Here is a 16,428-nt window from a genome sequence, read left to right as displayed (position 1 = left end):
ACCACTGATGCCATTATCGATTCCGGTGCTAATGGGGTTTTCCTGGACTCATCCTTTGTTACAAAAAATAAAATTCCTTGTGTTCAAAAACGTAATTCCGTCTCTGTCAGAGTTATTGATGGCTCCTTAATATCCTCGGGGCCCATTCGTTCTGAAACTATCCCTTTAAGAACTACTACCAATCATATCCATTCTGAATTTCTTGTTTTTGATGTTATAAATTCTCCTCTTTATCCAATTATATTAGGAATCGACTGGTTGCGGACTCACAACCCATATATTACATGGGCTCCTTTCTCTCTCACCTTTAACTCTGCATATTGTAAGGGAACATGTCTACAACACATCCCCATTCTACAAGCTACTAAAGAAACCCCCATACCTTCCATCTATTCTGAGTTCGCCAACGTATTCAGTAAAAAGGAAGCGGAGACACTTCCTCCTCATCGACCTTATGATTGTCCGATTGACCTTGTTCCTGGTGCTCCTATCCCTTTTGGACACATTTACCCTCTCTCTGAATCAGAGTTAAAAACCCTCAAAGAATACCTGGATGAGAACCTCCGTAAAGGGTTCATTAGACCTTCCTGTTCACCAGCCGCTTCCAGCATGTTTTTCGTAAGGAACAAGGATCAGACTATACGCCCAATCATCGACTACAGGTCATTAAATAAAATAACTATCAAGAATCGTTACCCTCTTCCCCTGATCAATGAGTTGATCGAAAGATTAAGAACAGCTACCATCTACACTAAACTCGACCTTCGTGGGGCATATAACCTTGTTAGAATCAAGGCCAATGATGAATGGAAAACGGCGTTCAGGACCCGATATGGCCTTTACGAATATCTTGTCATGCCCTTCGGGCTCTGTAACGCCCCTGCAACCTTTCAGCATTTCATAAACGATATCTTCAGAGATCTCCTAGATGTTTGTGTCATCATCTACTTAGATGATATTCTCATCTACTCCAACAACCTTGAGGAACACAGAAAACATGTAAGATGGGTATTATCCAGATTAAGAACACACAAATTATATGCAAAACCAGAAAAATGTATTTTTGAAGTCAATGAAATCACTTTTTTGGGATACGTTATCTCCCCTCATTCCATAAGTATGGATACCTCAAAAATAGATTGTATTGTCAATTGGTCTACTCCTGCTAATATTAAGGACTTACAACGTTTTTTGGGATTTGCCAACTTCTACAGGAAATTCATTAAAAATTACTCCAATGTAGCTCATCCGCTTAACCTGCTCAATAGCAGTAAACGTTCCTTTGCTTGGAACGAAGAGGCTCAAGCAGCCTTTGATGAATTAAAACGGAGATTTACAAGTGCTCCCATTCTCCAACTCCCTAATCCTGATTTTCTCTACGTCATGGAAACAGATGCTTCTGACGCAGCTATCGGGGCTGTCCTTTCTCAGCAACGATCGCCTCAAGATCCTCTCCATCCAGTGGCTTTTTTCTCACGATCTATGTCTCCTGCTGAACGAAATTATCCTATAGGAGAAAAAGAATTGTTAAGTATTAAAGCAGCATTCGAAAACTGGCGACACATACTTGAAGACTCACGCACTCCTGTAATTGTTTACACTGACCACAGGAACCTTGAATATCTTCATTCGAACAAAACTCTCTCTGCCAGACAAGTAAGATGGAATCTTTTCTTTGCCCGATTCAATTTTCAAATTATTTACAGACCTGGATCCAGAAACAAAAAAGCAGATGCTCTGTCCAGGATTCAACAAGATCTTCCTGTGATTGAAACTCCCCCACCTAAAATCATAGGTATCATTTCGTCATTAATAGATGATATTAAACATCTTAAAGAAGAAGATCTTGAGCTTCCCAAACAAAAGAAACTATCAAAAAAGGACGGTCTCTACTACTTCAAAAACAGGTTATACATTCCTCCCTTGTTTAGGAATAAAATTCTCACCTTAATACATGATTCCCCTCTGGCTGGTCATCCTGGTACAAGGAAAACACTGGAGCTGTCTAAAAGATATTACTGGTGGCCTCGCCAGGACAGAACCATAGAATCTTATGTCAAAACCTGTCCAACCTGTCTGAGATCAAAATCTGACCATCATCCACCATTCGGTCAACTATTAAGCCTACCGATCCCAGAAAGACCTTGGCAGTCCATTTCAATGGATTTCTTGGTGGAACTCCCTCCTTCGCAACATCATAACACCATTCTAGTAGTGGTAGACCGTTTCACCAAAATGTCTCATTTTATTCCTTTAAGGAAATTACCCTCTTCATCTGAGCTTGCAAAAATATTCATCGACAACATAGTGAAACTCCATGGACTTCCTGAGGAAATCATTTCAGACAGGGGAACACAGTTCACCTCCAAGTTCTGGAATGAGATGTGTTCCTCTCTCAGTATTCAACGTAAATTGTCTTCAGCCTATCATCCCCAAACCAACGGACAAACAGAGAGAGTTAACCAGTGTGTTGAACAGTACTTGAGGTGTTATTGCTCTCACTTACAAGACGATTGGATCACATGGTTACCAATGGCAGAATTCTCATATAACAACTCTGTACACGCTAGCAGTAAAATGACTCCATTCTTTTCAAATTACGGATTCCATCCCTCTTCGATTCCTGATCAGGGACTCCCTTCTTCTAATCCATACGTCTCCAACCACAACGCTTTCATGTCTGCCCTCTTCCTCAAGTTGCGTGATAACCTCAAAAATGCATCATCTGCTCAGAAAAAGTTTTTCGATACTGGCAGACGACCTTCCCCTGCTTACAACGTTGGTGATCTCGTATGGCTCTCTTCCAAGAACATTGTCACAAACCGTCCCTCAAAGAAACTGAGTTCTCTCTTCCTTGGCCCTTTTCGTATATTGTCTCTTATCAACGAAAACGTGGTCAGATTGAAACTTCCACCTACCATGAAACTTCATCCTGTCTTCCATGTGTCTCTGCTTAAACCACACCGCTCCGACCCTTTTCTAAGGGATGCTCTTACCACTCCTGATCCCCTTCTTGTACAAGGTGAGGAAGAGTACGAGGTCCAGAGGATCCTGGATTCGCGAATCCATCGTGGTTCCTTACAGTATCTTATCCGGTGGAAAGGCTACGGAGTTGACGAGGATTCCTGGGTGTCGTCCTCCGCGGTGCATGCTCGTCGACTCATCAACGCGTTCCATGCTCGCTACCCTTCCAGACCTCGTTGACAGCATCCGGTGGCTGCTTCTTATGGGGGGGGTTCTGTCAGACCTTCCGGCATCCGTACTCCGGGGACTTCCGGGTAGACGGAGCGCGGCCACTCCCCCTCCTCTGACGCGGTCACTCCCAGGATACAAAGGGAGACCGCGGCAACACATCAGTGCTGGATCAATTTGAAAGCCTCCCGCGAAAACTTCAAAGCTAAGTGTATCTGTGTTTACCTCTACTGTGTATCGGACCCGGACTGTTTATCGTTTTCCTGCCTTCTCCTCTCCTCGACCACGGACTTGCCTTTGGATAATCTTTTGTCTGCAGCAACTTTAATCCTCTCTGAGAAACATCTCTCATCAAACCGGATTACCACCCCTACAAAGCTAAGTAGAACTCATCTGCCTAAACAGGAGTATTGTTATCCTGCATCTCTGCTTACCTTCTTTTGCTTCAACCTAACAAATTGTTCTGCTGCCATTTAACAATTCTACATTGGAATCTCATCTCTGTTCAGACTAATAATTGCCTCAACCTAATCTTCTCTGCAAATCCTGCTGCTGCTTAATTTTCTGACAAGGAATTAAAGAGACAGCTCAACTTAAAAATTACTTTATTTCAATTATAACAATTTAATAAACAATTTCAGTTATCTACAGTTGTGATCCATATTGTCAATAAGTGACCATTACAGTGTGTGTGTATGAGTGCAGTGTGTGTGTATGAGTGCAGTGTGTGTATATATGAGTGCAGTGTGTATGAGTGCAGTGTGTGTGTGTATGAATGCAGTGTGTGTGTGTATGAATGCTGTGTATGAGTGCTGTGTATGAGTGCAGTGTGTATGAGTGCAGTGTATGAGTGCAGTGTGTGTGTGTGTGTGTGTGTGTGTGTGATGCAGTGTGTATGAATGCAGTGTGTATGAATGCAGTGTGCATGAGTGCAGTGTGCTTGTGTGTGTGATGCAGTGTGTGTATGAATGCAGTGTGCTTGTGTGTGTGATGCTGTGTGCAGAGCCTTGGTGGGGGTGGCCATTTTTATTATTTTTTTTATTATTTTAATACTAATTGTTTTTTTTTGTTATATAAATTTTTTTTAATTATTATTTTTTTTATTATTGTTTTAATATTTTTTCATTATTATTATTAATAATATTTGTATTATTATTTTCGTCCCCCCTCCCTGCTTGCTCGCTGGCCAGGGAGGGGGGCTCCTTCCCTGGTGGTCTAGTGGCATTGGCAGTTCAGTGGGGGGAGAGGGGGGCTGGCAGAGCTGTAACTTACCTTTCTTGCAGCTCCTGTCAGCTCTCTCCTCCTCCGCGCCGTCCGTGCAGCTCCCTCTGTCAGCTCACACTGTAAGGCTCTCGCGAGACTTACACTGGGAGCTGACAGAGGTGCTGAACGGACGGCGCGGAGGAGCAGGAAGCTGACAGGAGCTGCAAGAAAGGTAAGTTACAGCTCTGCCAGCCCCCCTCTCCCCCCAGTCTGTATTATGGCAATGCAAATTGCCATAATACAGACTATGACTCGAGTATAAGCCGAGTTCCGGTTTTTCAGCACAAAAAATGTGCTGAAAAACTCTGCTTATACTCGAGTATATACGGTATATAGTATTTTAACTATATTTTATTTTGACTGTAGCAACAGATATCTATATAATTTTATATAGCCAAAGCTGTAAAGCATATTTAGCTAGCTATATAGAAAGATGGATAAGTGGATTTTTAGGAACTTGTATCTTCAAGTACTCGAGAACTAAGACACTAAAGCATCCTATCATAGTGGATGATCCATTATATTTAGGATTTATCAGATACCGTCACAATCCAGTTCAGGTGCAGACAGGACACACATTGCATTGGTGGAGAAAACATATATCATAGTGTTCTGTTATAAAGAGTGGTCGAAAGAACTAGAATTGGGGCAATCATCATGAAACCACTGGAACCAGCAGGCATATTCTAATGGTTATTCCTCCCTTTTTACATTTTTGTACCACTGTTTAGAACAGACACTTTGATAACTCTCTCACATGTAGGGTTGCCACTTGACTGGTATTTTACTAGCACAGCCGGTATTTAGGTTGTATGTGTAACGGATCAACTGGCACCCCGACTGGGTACCTCCGTTGAAGGATGCTCCTAGCGCTTACAGAGGGCTCCAAGCGCTCCGCAGACACCGCAACCACCGCAGACCCCACGAACCGCCACAGCTTAGTTGGGGTCTTGCCGTCTCCTACCCACCCTGGACCTACGACAAGGCTCCAGGTTCCAGTGGGTGAACCTCTCCTCCCAAGAGAGTGAAGCAGGAACAGGCTCTTTAAAAGAGCCTAGAAGTGATTATCCAAGGGAGCATGCAGAGCATAGCAATCCCTTGTAGTGATATAGCAATTCCCTTAATAAGAGACAGGACTCTAGATTGAGGGTGAAGAAGAACTCTGATGTTTAATGGCAGGTACTCTGCTTTTATGCAGTGCTCCCCTGCAAGGGAGACACCCACAGCAATTAGGCATTAACCAATCAAATATCGGTTGCATCCCACATATTCCCTCCCCTCTGCTTGGGAGATAATTGAGTTTCTTACTGTATAAACAGAAAAAAGTGGCCAGATAATAATATTTACAAGAGGACAGACAAGGGGGTAACCCTAATTGAATTAGCAGAGAAGAGGAAGGAGACGTCTGTCACTCAACAAGGTAGGTATATCTATACAAATCAAGGTAGGAGAGAAGTCGAAAAATAATAATACTTTAATAATAACACAAAAACATAGTGTAAAAACTAGAGCACAAACAGAAGGATAATCACTCCACCCTATCCATAACTACTAGTCTAGTCCAATATGACAGACCGAAGTGGTTGGAAGGGAGGAGAAGGGTATCAGGGGAAGGGGAGGGGGAGTGGGTAAGAGGAGACTAGGCTAAATAAAGTGTAGGGTGCCTAGAAAAAAGTAAAGCTAATTCCAATTCCTACAGAGTAATAATAGCAATATCGTAGATGACCAGTCAGGATCACTAATAATTGAAAATAAGATCTGTTGACTGGATCATTAGGCGTAATGTGACACTATAGTTGTTGTCCACTAGGGGTCACTAGAGAAATAAATCCTAGACCTATTGGTTTACTTCATTCACAAAATAATATCAAGTGTCAATGTGTAAACAGATAGAAACATTACAGTATCGGAAGATTGAACAAAGTGTAACATATCTGTCAGTATTGCAATTAGATAGTACTGACAGGGCACTACAACTGGTTAAAACCGTTGCGTGCTTGGTTACTCCTGTGCTGGAAGGGTGTTAAGTGCATATACGATCGTGCGGTATTAACACCTGGCAAGGACAGTTATTTATTAGGTCTACTGCGTGGTCTCTTACTCACCGTGCTTGATAAGATTATATGTATCAGATTGTACAATATAATCACAGTATCTAGTTTGCAACGGTAGTATACTCGATACGTGATGTTATCTGTTACTCCTGTGTGACATACAATTTAAGCGTACGATCTATCAGTGCGCTAACAGTGCTTAAATTAGCAAGTATAGCTCATATGACACAATAAATAGATTTAGAAAGACATAGAATAGGAATAGTGCCTTCATGGGCACTGGTTATAGTAAAGAGAGTATGCCAATAGAGCCGCACAATAGTAAATAGGTAAAAGATATTGCATATACTGTGGAATAGTTTAGATGAATCAGTACCCAGATCGGTATTATAGTTACTGACCAAGTCTCAACTGGAAGCAATTTAAGCTATATGGAACGCAAGGCCTTAATAAACTTACAACAACTAACAGAGGTTATTATCAAACCAGCCGACAAGGGGGGCAATATAGTTCTTATGAACAGGTCTGAATATGTCACCATGTGCATGGCACATCTGAGTGACTCTACTCACTATAAAACCCTTCCCTCTGACCCCACGAGTCTGTTTATAGGTGAACTAGAGACACTCCTAAATTACGCTTTGGTCAAACAGGTTATTAATCAAGACAAATTCCGGTACTTGTTAACGCACAAAAATCCTACCATCGCAACATTTTATTGTCTGCCAAAGTTACACAATGGCATTCGTCCCCCTCCTGGCAGACCCATTGTATCTGGGAATAACTGCCTTACCGAAGCCCTCAGTAAATTTATTGAGAAAATTCTTCATCCTATGGTGCTTAAACTACCATCCTACTTACAAGACACCAAATCCACACTTCGAAAACTACAGGACATGACAGTTCCATCTTATACCCAGCTGGCAAGTCTGGACGTGGTCGCATTGTACACAAACATTCCACATGAGGCAGGCCTACGAGCATGCAGATTCTTTTTGGATAACGCTGCATATAGCGAGCCCCAAATCACATTCATTCTAGCCACCCTGGAGTTTATTCTCAAACATAATTATTTTGTTTTCAATAGCCAGTATTATCTACAGATCTCCGGGACCGCCATACTTACGCCAACTTATTTTTGGGGTGGTGGGAACAGTGCATTGTTTTGACATCCCGTTTTAACCACTTTCATCAATACATTATAAGCTGGCACAGATATATAGATGATCTGTTACTCATGTGGTCAGGTTCTGTTCCTGCTTTTGAAGAATTTGTGAAGGCTCTCAATGACAACAACATCAATCTGAAACTAACTCATGTTATTGATGAGCATGAATTAGTTTTTTTAGATCTTAAGATTTTGCTACAACAAGACGGGACTATCCAAACAGAACTATTTAGGAAAGCCACCTCGACTAATAGTCTGTTACATTGGGATAGTCACCATCCATATAAATTAAAAGCTTCCATTCCTTATGGACAGTATCTACGAGCATGGCGCAACTGCTCGGTTGACCAAACCTTTTACGATGAATGCAAAATATTAAGATCGCGCTTTAAGGAACTTGGTTACCCGAACCGAGTTTTAAAAAGGGCATTCCAGCGGGTATGTGATGTGGATAGGAACTTAAGTCTTCATTCCACCAAGCCCAAAGTGGAACAAAAGGCCCCACGCTGTATCGCGACTTTCGATCAGGGCTGGGCACCTATGTCCAAGATTCTTAGAAAGAACTGGCCCATATTATTACATAACCCTGAATTATCCAACGTGCTACCTGACTACCCTTCTGTAACAGCACGCAGACCTCGCAATTTACAAGATTAATTGGTTCGCAGCCATTTATCATCTCCCTCACCAGCCACGAATTGGCTAACAGACACGAAGGGAACCTACAAATGCGGCCATTGCAAGGCCTGCCAATTCATATTACCTTCAAAATCAACTACGTATACACAAACCCATATCACCATGAACTACAGCACCACTAGGGTTATTTATCTAATCACATGCAACTGTGGAATCCAATACATTGGAAAAACGTTTCAGCAGTTCAGACGCAGAATTTTACAACACGTGGCGTCCATCCCCAGTGGCAAGACACATCCAGAACTTCCATGCTGGCAAATCCGAATTTCTGAAATTTCAAGCAATTGAAAAACTCTTTCCCAATCCTAGGAAGGGCAACTTTAATAAAGTTCTACTGCAAAAAGAATCGCAATGGATTTTTTTATTTAAGACCTTGGCTCTTCTCGGTCTAAATGAGGAAATCAGTTTTACACCATTCATAAATTAAGTAGCTTTCAACATCGGGCTTAAGTCCACTATCATTAATGATGACGATCATTTTTTAGTTATTGCCTTAATGTCCATGTTTTCAGTTATCAGAATATGTATTACATCATCCTCAAGATTGGCACCAGTATACTATTTTTTCTAGTATGCAGTCTTTACTATAGCATGAGCCTAGCATGCCTATCTATACATTTTATATCTATGGGCTCATTATCTTGCTAGACCTTATACGTCTAGTCTGCAGACTGGCTAGTGTACTACTAGCATTCACTACATAGTGTTACATATGCCCTATTTGGGTACTGCTAGAAACCCTTAATTATGGAACTTTTCCTCCACTAAGGGATCTATAGAAGTTTGATATATCCGTTTTGAGCACTCCTGGCCACCGTACCAGCTCATCAAGCCCCCTCCCCCCTGTGCTCCGAGACAACCAATGAGAACTAAGGGCGGGCTTTTTAAACTTTACTTGCCTGGGGAGCAAGTTCCCCCTGACGAGCCTCTAATCCAGGCGAAACGCGCGTCGGGTTTACACCGACATCATCTTGACATCGTCGTCTACTTTCCGTCATTCCCCACTTAGACTCTATTCCTCCAAGTATCTGACGATCTGGTCTCAGCACTTGCCTTACTAAAGTTTATCTTGGCTGTTTAACAGCCCTATAGGCAGATAATAGACCGAGTGTGTTAGCTGAGGATACTACCTACCGATCATACTTAATAATCCTTTCAGAACTTAACGTTTGGGAATCTAACATATCGACCAAGTTAAATTGGAAAGTAACTATCATACCGGTACTGATTCATCTAAACTATTCCACAGTATATGAATTGGAAAGTAATTATCATACCGATCTGGGTACTGATTCATCTAAACTATTCCACAGTATATGCAATATCTTTTACCTATTTACTATTGTGCCGCTCTATTGGCATACTCTCTTTACTATAACCAGTGCCCATGAAGGCACTATTCCTATTCTATGTCTTTCTAAATCTATTTATTGTGTCATATGAGCTATACTTGCTAATTTAAGCACTGTTAGCGCACTGACAGATCGTACGCTTAAATTGTATGTCACACAGGAGTAACAGATAACATCACGTATCGAGTATACTACCGTTGCAAACTAGATACTGTGATTATATTGTACAATCTGATACATATAATCTTATCAAGCACGGTGAGTAAGAGACCACGCAGTAGACCTAATAAATAACTGTCCTTGCCAGGTGTTAATACCGCACGATCGTATATGCACTTAACACCCTTCCAGCACAGGAGTAACCAAGCACGCAACGGTTTTAACCAGTTGTAGTGCCCTGTCAGTACTAGCTAATTGCAATACTGACAGATATGTTACACTTTGTTTAACCTTCCGATACTGTAATGTTTCTATCTGATTACACATTGACACTTGATACAATTTTGCGAATGAAGTAAACCAAACTCCAGCACAGGAGTAACCAAGCACGCAACGGTTTTATTCAGTTGTAGTGCTCTGTCAGTACCAGCAAATTGCAATACTGACAGATATGTTACACTTTGTTCAATCTTCCGATACTGTAATGTTTCTATCTGTTTACACATTGACACTTGATATTATTTTGTGAATGAAGTAAACCAATAGGTCTAGGATTTATTTCTCTAGTGACCCCTAGTGGCCAACAACTATAGTGTCACATTACGCCTAATGATCCAGTCAACAGACCTTATTTTCAATTATTAGTGATCCTGACTGGTCATCTACGATATTGCACTGTAGGAATTGGAATTAGCTTTACTTTTTTCTAGGCACCCTACACTTTATTTAGCCTAGTCTCCTCTTACCCACTCCCCCTCCCCTTCCCCTGATACCCTTCTCCTCCCTTCCAACCACTACGGTCTGTCATATTGGACTAGACTAGTAGTTATGGATAGGGTGGAGTGATTATTCTTCTGTTTGTGCTCTAGTTTTTACACTATGTTTTTGTGTTATTAATAAAGTATTATTATTTTTCGACTACTCTCCTACCTTGGTTTGTATAGATATACCTACCTTGTTGAGTGACAGACGTCTCCTTCCTCTTCTGAGTTTCTTACTGTATCTACTCAATTATCTCCAAGCTAAAACTTATACATTTTTATACATTTTATAACTTTAAAACTATACATTCATCTTCACATATTAATAATCAACATACTTGAAATATGAACATACTCAAAAATCATGCAAATCCTTCCATTAGTTCAAAAGTTAGTCGCAAGTCCTTTGTGACCGACCGCAGGCACATTTTCATGCCCAAAACAGTTCCATGGATTTGGGCTGTGTGGTCGGTCTATTTTACAACGAGAAAATGACTAAGTCCCATTCGAACGAGTGTTCGCATCTTCGAACGGGACTTAGTCTCCAGCCGCGGTGTCGAAGTAGGTATGGGTCACCTGACCGCAATCGAATAAGTTAAAATGGCCGCCGCCACGTGTTCGTTTGTCGAATGGCGGCCTTGTCGACGACTTCGGCACTTCGACTGCATTCGAAGTGCCAGTTTAAAAGTTGTAACACTACTCCAAAGTATTTAAAGGGCCAGGAACAGCATACAAAAATCCATTATGCCCAAATATAGTTTGTAAAGCGCAATACATCCCAGGGCCATAGTCGCAGGGCAGGAGGCTGGCAAACCGGCCCCTCCAAAAACCAGTGGCAAGGTTACTTTCGCCACAGTATGGCCGGTGCCGATTTGCAAAAATGCCAGCAATGCAAAGGCCGCTATTTTTTTTCTGTGCTGTGCTCTGTTCTCAGGTGATGTGGATCCAGTGGGGTAGCAGCAAGAGAAGTGCACCCTGTCCATCCAGGTATCCATACTAGGTACCAGTGTTTATTTTACTGTAAATGCATGTAATACTTTATTGCCGATTTGCAGTACATCCTGAGGGGAAAACGTATTCACATAGGATCCTCCTGCTGTCCTGCCTGACAACTTTTTCTCCATCTCCCTGTTGTGCTACCTGGCTCCTCCTTCCCCATCCTTCTGCTTTCCTGCCTGGCTCCTCCTTACCCATTCTCTTGCTTTCCTGCCTGGCTCCTCCTTTCCCATCTTCCTGCTGTCCTGCCTGGCTCCTCCTTTTCCATCCTCCTGCTGTCCTGCCTGGCTCCTTTTTCCTCATCCTCCTGCTGTCTCCTTTTTCGCCATCCTCCTGCTGTCTTGCCTGAATCCTTTTTCCCCATCCTCCTGCTGTCTTGCCTGGCTCCTCCTTTCCCATTCTCCTACTGTCTTGCCTGGCTCCTCCTTTCCCATTCTCCTGCTGTCTTGCCTGGCTCCTCCTTTCCCATTGTCCTGCCTGGCTCCTTCTTTTGGATCCTCCTGCTGTCATGCCTGGCTCCTCCTTCTAGATCCTCCTGCTGTCTTGTCTGGCTCCTGCTTCCCCATCCTCCTGCTGTCCTGTCTGGCTCCTCCTTTCTCATTCTCCTGCTGTCCTGCCTGGCTCCTCCTTTCCCCATTATCCTGCTGTCCTGCCTGGCTCCTCCTTCCCCATTATCCTGCTGTCCTGCATGTCTCATCCTTCCCCATACTCCTGCTATCATGTCTAGCTCCCAGTGGAGTCTCTAGGATTCATTTTTATGGGGGGCACATGGTGGTCCAGGGACAAAAGTAGGGGGGCACATTTAACCCCGCCCTCGCCGCAGTGTAACCCCGCCCCTGCCGCATGTTAAGCCCCACCCCCGACACAATGTGTTGTTGTTTTTTTAATAATCCCTGGTGGAGGATTTATTATTTTCCACCAGGGATTATTAAAAAAACAAACACATTTCCCTTGATACAGTGCCATAGTTGGCACTGTATCCATATACACACACAGACTGTGGAGTCCATACACACACAAAAGCTTCCTCACTAGCAGGCAGACACACACACAGACTGCTGAGTCCATACACAGACACACAGACTGCTGAGTCCATACACAGACACACAGACTGCTGAGTCCATACACAGACACACAGACTGCTGGGTCCATACACAGACACACAGACTGCTGGGTCCATAAACTGACACACAGACTGCTGAGTCCATACACAGACACACATACTGCTGAGTCCATACACAGACAGACTGCTGAGTCCATACACAGACAGACTGCTGAGTCCATACACACACACATACACACAAACACAGACTGCTGAGTCCATACACACACACACACACACACAAACACAGACTGCTGAGTCCACACATACACACACACATACACACACACAAACACAGACTGCTGAGTCCATACACACACACACACACACTGCTGAGTCCATACACACACACACACACACACACAGACTGCTGAGTCCACACACACACACACACACAAACAGACTGCTGAGTCCATACACACACACACACACACACAGACTGCTGAGTCCATACATACACACACACACACACACACACACACACATTCTGCTGAGTCCATACATATACACACACACACACACAAACACATACTGCTGAGTACATACACACAGACTGCGGAGTCCATCCACAGACACACACACACAGACAGACTGCGGTGTCCATCCACAGACACACACAGACACAGATTGCTGAGTCCACACACACAAACACACAACCTTTCTCACTAGCAGACAGACAGACACACACACACACACAGCAGCAAGGGGTGTTGCTGAACTGCGGGGGTGGGGCTTATGTGCAGTAGGCGGGGCTTGGTTTGAGGGCGGAGCTTGTCAGTGCCCCAGCATCTTTCCACAGACAATACCCAGCACTGCATTCCCTCGGACTGTAATAGACTGTTACAGTCCGAGGGAATAGAATTTAAACACATGGCCAGCAAGTTGCCCTTTTGGGGGGGCACAGCATGATGTAGGGATGCCCCACCCTAGCGACGCCACTGCTAGCTCCTCCTTTCAGTCCTCCTTGAATCCTCTAGAGGAGGAATTAGAAAAGGGACAAAAGGTGAAGTTCATATGGAGAAATTTATGGTGTGGGGCAAAATATGGAGCAAGTTAAAGGTGTGTGTGTGTGTGGAGGGGATATGAGAAAAGGGGCAGAGGTTGGTGGGATATGAAGAAAGTGGAAGGCGTGTGTCTAATGAAAAGTCAGCTAATACGATTAAAATACTGTTGAATGTCTGATTATATAAGAGAAGTTGGGGGACGGGGGGCTGAGAAAGGAGACACAAAGTTTGGAGAATATAGAAAAAGGTGAAGGTTTGAGGGCAGATTATGAGAAAAGGGACAAAAGGTGTGGGGTGAATATGGAGGAGGTTTTGGGCAGAATGGGGAAAAAATGGAGGATAACACAATAAACGGGTGGTACGATACACAAAACGAGTTAAGACTAAAGATGGGATAAGAAACACAAAAGTGGTGTTAAGAGACACACAGGTGAAGATAGATAGATTTTTTTTTTCTAAAAGAGACTATCTAATGCACAGCTTACCAAACTTTGTGGTGCAACACATTAGTGTGTCGGCCACACAATTTGAGTGTCGCATAGAGGTGTCCGACAGGAAGGGGAGCACATTGCACAACGTTACCCTCCTGCTATCACTTCGTGTAGCATTGTCGAGCTTCTGTTTCCCCTACCTGGTCTGACAGGAATCGCTCACTGAGAGCACAGAACTGCGTGTCGGAAAAGGATGCGTGTCTGAAAAGTGTGCCACCAACGTAAAAAGTTTGGAAAGCTCTGCTCTAATACTGAGATGGCCTCTGTTAATGTGCCCTGGAGAGGGGTCTCTCTATTATTATTATTATTGCTGGCATTTATAAAGTGCTGTGGGAGGTTTTGTGAGTGCAACCTGGTGCTGTGATGTGGAAAGTGCTGTGGGTGCAATATGATGATGTGGGAGCAATCTGGTGCTCTAGATGATGTTGTGCATGTTGCCTATTGCTGTGGCCAAATGCAGATTCTACACTGTTATGTATAATTCAGTTATAGTGAATTAAAAGTATCACAAAAAAATAGCTCAACTGGAAAAACTGGAAAATTACCGCCATTTGATTGGTAGTATGGGCGGGGAGAGGGAATTTTCACACGCCCCGTCTTGCCTCCTGATCCACCCACCAGTCCGTATTGGACGCTGACAAGGGGAGGGGTCTCCCTCCGTCCCTTTATAAGGAGTCTTCCTCTCAATTACCGGCTTGCTCTTGACAAAGGTGTATGTAAACGCCGAAACGCGCCTCGAGCTGTACCATGCCGATGCATATTATTTGCTAGAACTATTTCTTTTTTCTTTATTTTTATCTTTAACTGGGTTACCATGATGCCTGTACTTATGTGTACCTAACGAAGTTAGTGGACTGTGCTCCTCTGTTCTACTTATGAGGGATAGCTTGAGGATGCCTCGAAGCAGCAGGTAGCTTTGCCATTTTTAAGTTCAGTTAGTGAGCTGGCTAGGGCATACTAGGGTGCAGTGTCTCTAGGCTATTTCATTCAGGGCGTTTTACCGTATATGGGTTTCACTGGTGCAATTTGGTATGTACTAGGGGGGAAGTCCATCCTCTTTTTCCAATTTCGTTCACTTCTATGGATCAACTGAGTTCTGCACCCAGCTACTAGCAGCCACTTCAGTATACCGGCTGTTTACCACTTATACTTAGTAAGGTCCACTAGCTACCGCCTCTGCGACTGATTTAAATTAGTAGACCAGTACCCATAGGAACCTATCCAGTGACTTCTACCTCCTTTACAGTTACTGGGATTTTTGTGTTTGGCTATTGGGTTGGGTCCTCACTATCTTTAGAGGTGTTTCCAACAGTACCATCAGGTGTCTGGGGTTAACGTGACGTTACTTGGGGATCTATTAAGGCCCATATAGTATGAGCTACGTTTAGCCCCTAATTACCTGTGTTTTGTCTTCATGCCATTAGTTACCGGGTATTTTAACTAGGTGAAGTTTTCACTTTTCTCATGATTGCTACACGTTGTTTTTTGGAGTTCATTTGGGTATCTAGCAATTTTGCCTTTACTTTAATTGAATTTATATATATTTTTTTGATTGTCAATAAAGGTCCCCACCATTTTTTTAGCTATACTTACATTTGGAGGTATCTGTGGATTGGAGTAGATCCCACCTCCTCTTTTGGAGTTGGCGGTCTACCCCATCTTTTTGTATGTTTTGCTAAATATTTGACCTCTTCGAATTAGTACTTGGTGGCAAAACCCTTGTTGGCAGTCACAGAGGCCAGACATTTCTTGTAGTTGGTCACCAGGTTTGTACACATCTCAGGAGGGATTTTGTCGCACTCCTCTTTGCAGATTCTCTCTAATTCATTAAGGTTTCGAGGCTGACATTTCGCAACTCGAACCTTCGGCTCCCTCCACAGATTTTCTATGGGATTAACGTCTGGAGACTGAACCACTCCTTTGTTGCCTTGGCTTTGTGTTTTTGCGGTCTTGCATGGAGCACCAGACAGAGGAAGACTGACAGTAATTTTGTGTTTCCTTCATTTGCAAATAATCGCACCACCAAGCTGCTTAGCGATGGTCTTGTAGCCCATTCCAGCCATGTGTAGGTGCACAATCTTGTCCCTGACATCCTTGGACTGCTCTTTGGTCTTGGCCATGGTGGAGAGTTTGGAATCTGATTGATTGATTCTGTGGACAGGTGTCTTTTATACGGGTAACGAGCTG

The sequence above is a fragment of the Pelobates fuscus genome, chromosome 13, assembly GCF_036172605.1.
Source record: "Pelobates fuscus isolate aPelFus1 chromosome 13, aPelFus1.pri, whole genome shotgun sequence".
In the NCBI taxonomy this organism is placed as follows: Eukaryota; Metazoa; Chordata; class Amphibia; order Anura; family Pelobatidae; genus Pelobates; species Pelobates fuscus.
The sequence above is the reverse complement of the archived record's forward strand: the minus strand, read 5'-3'. Positions refer to the sequence as shown.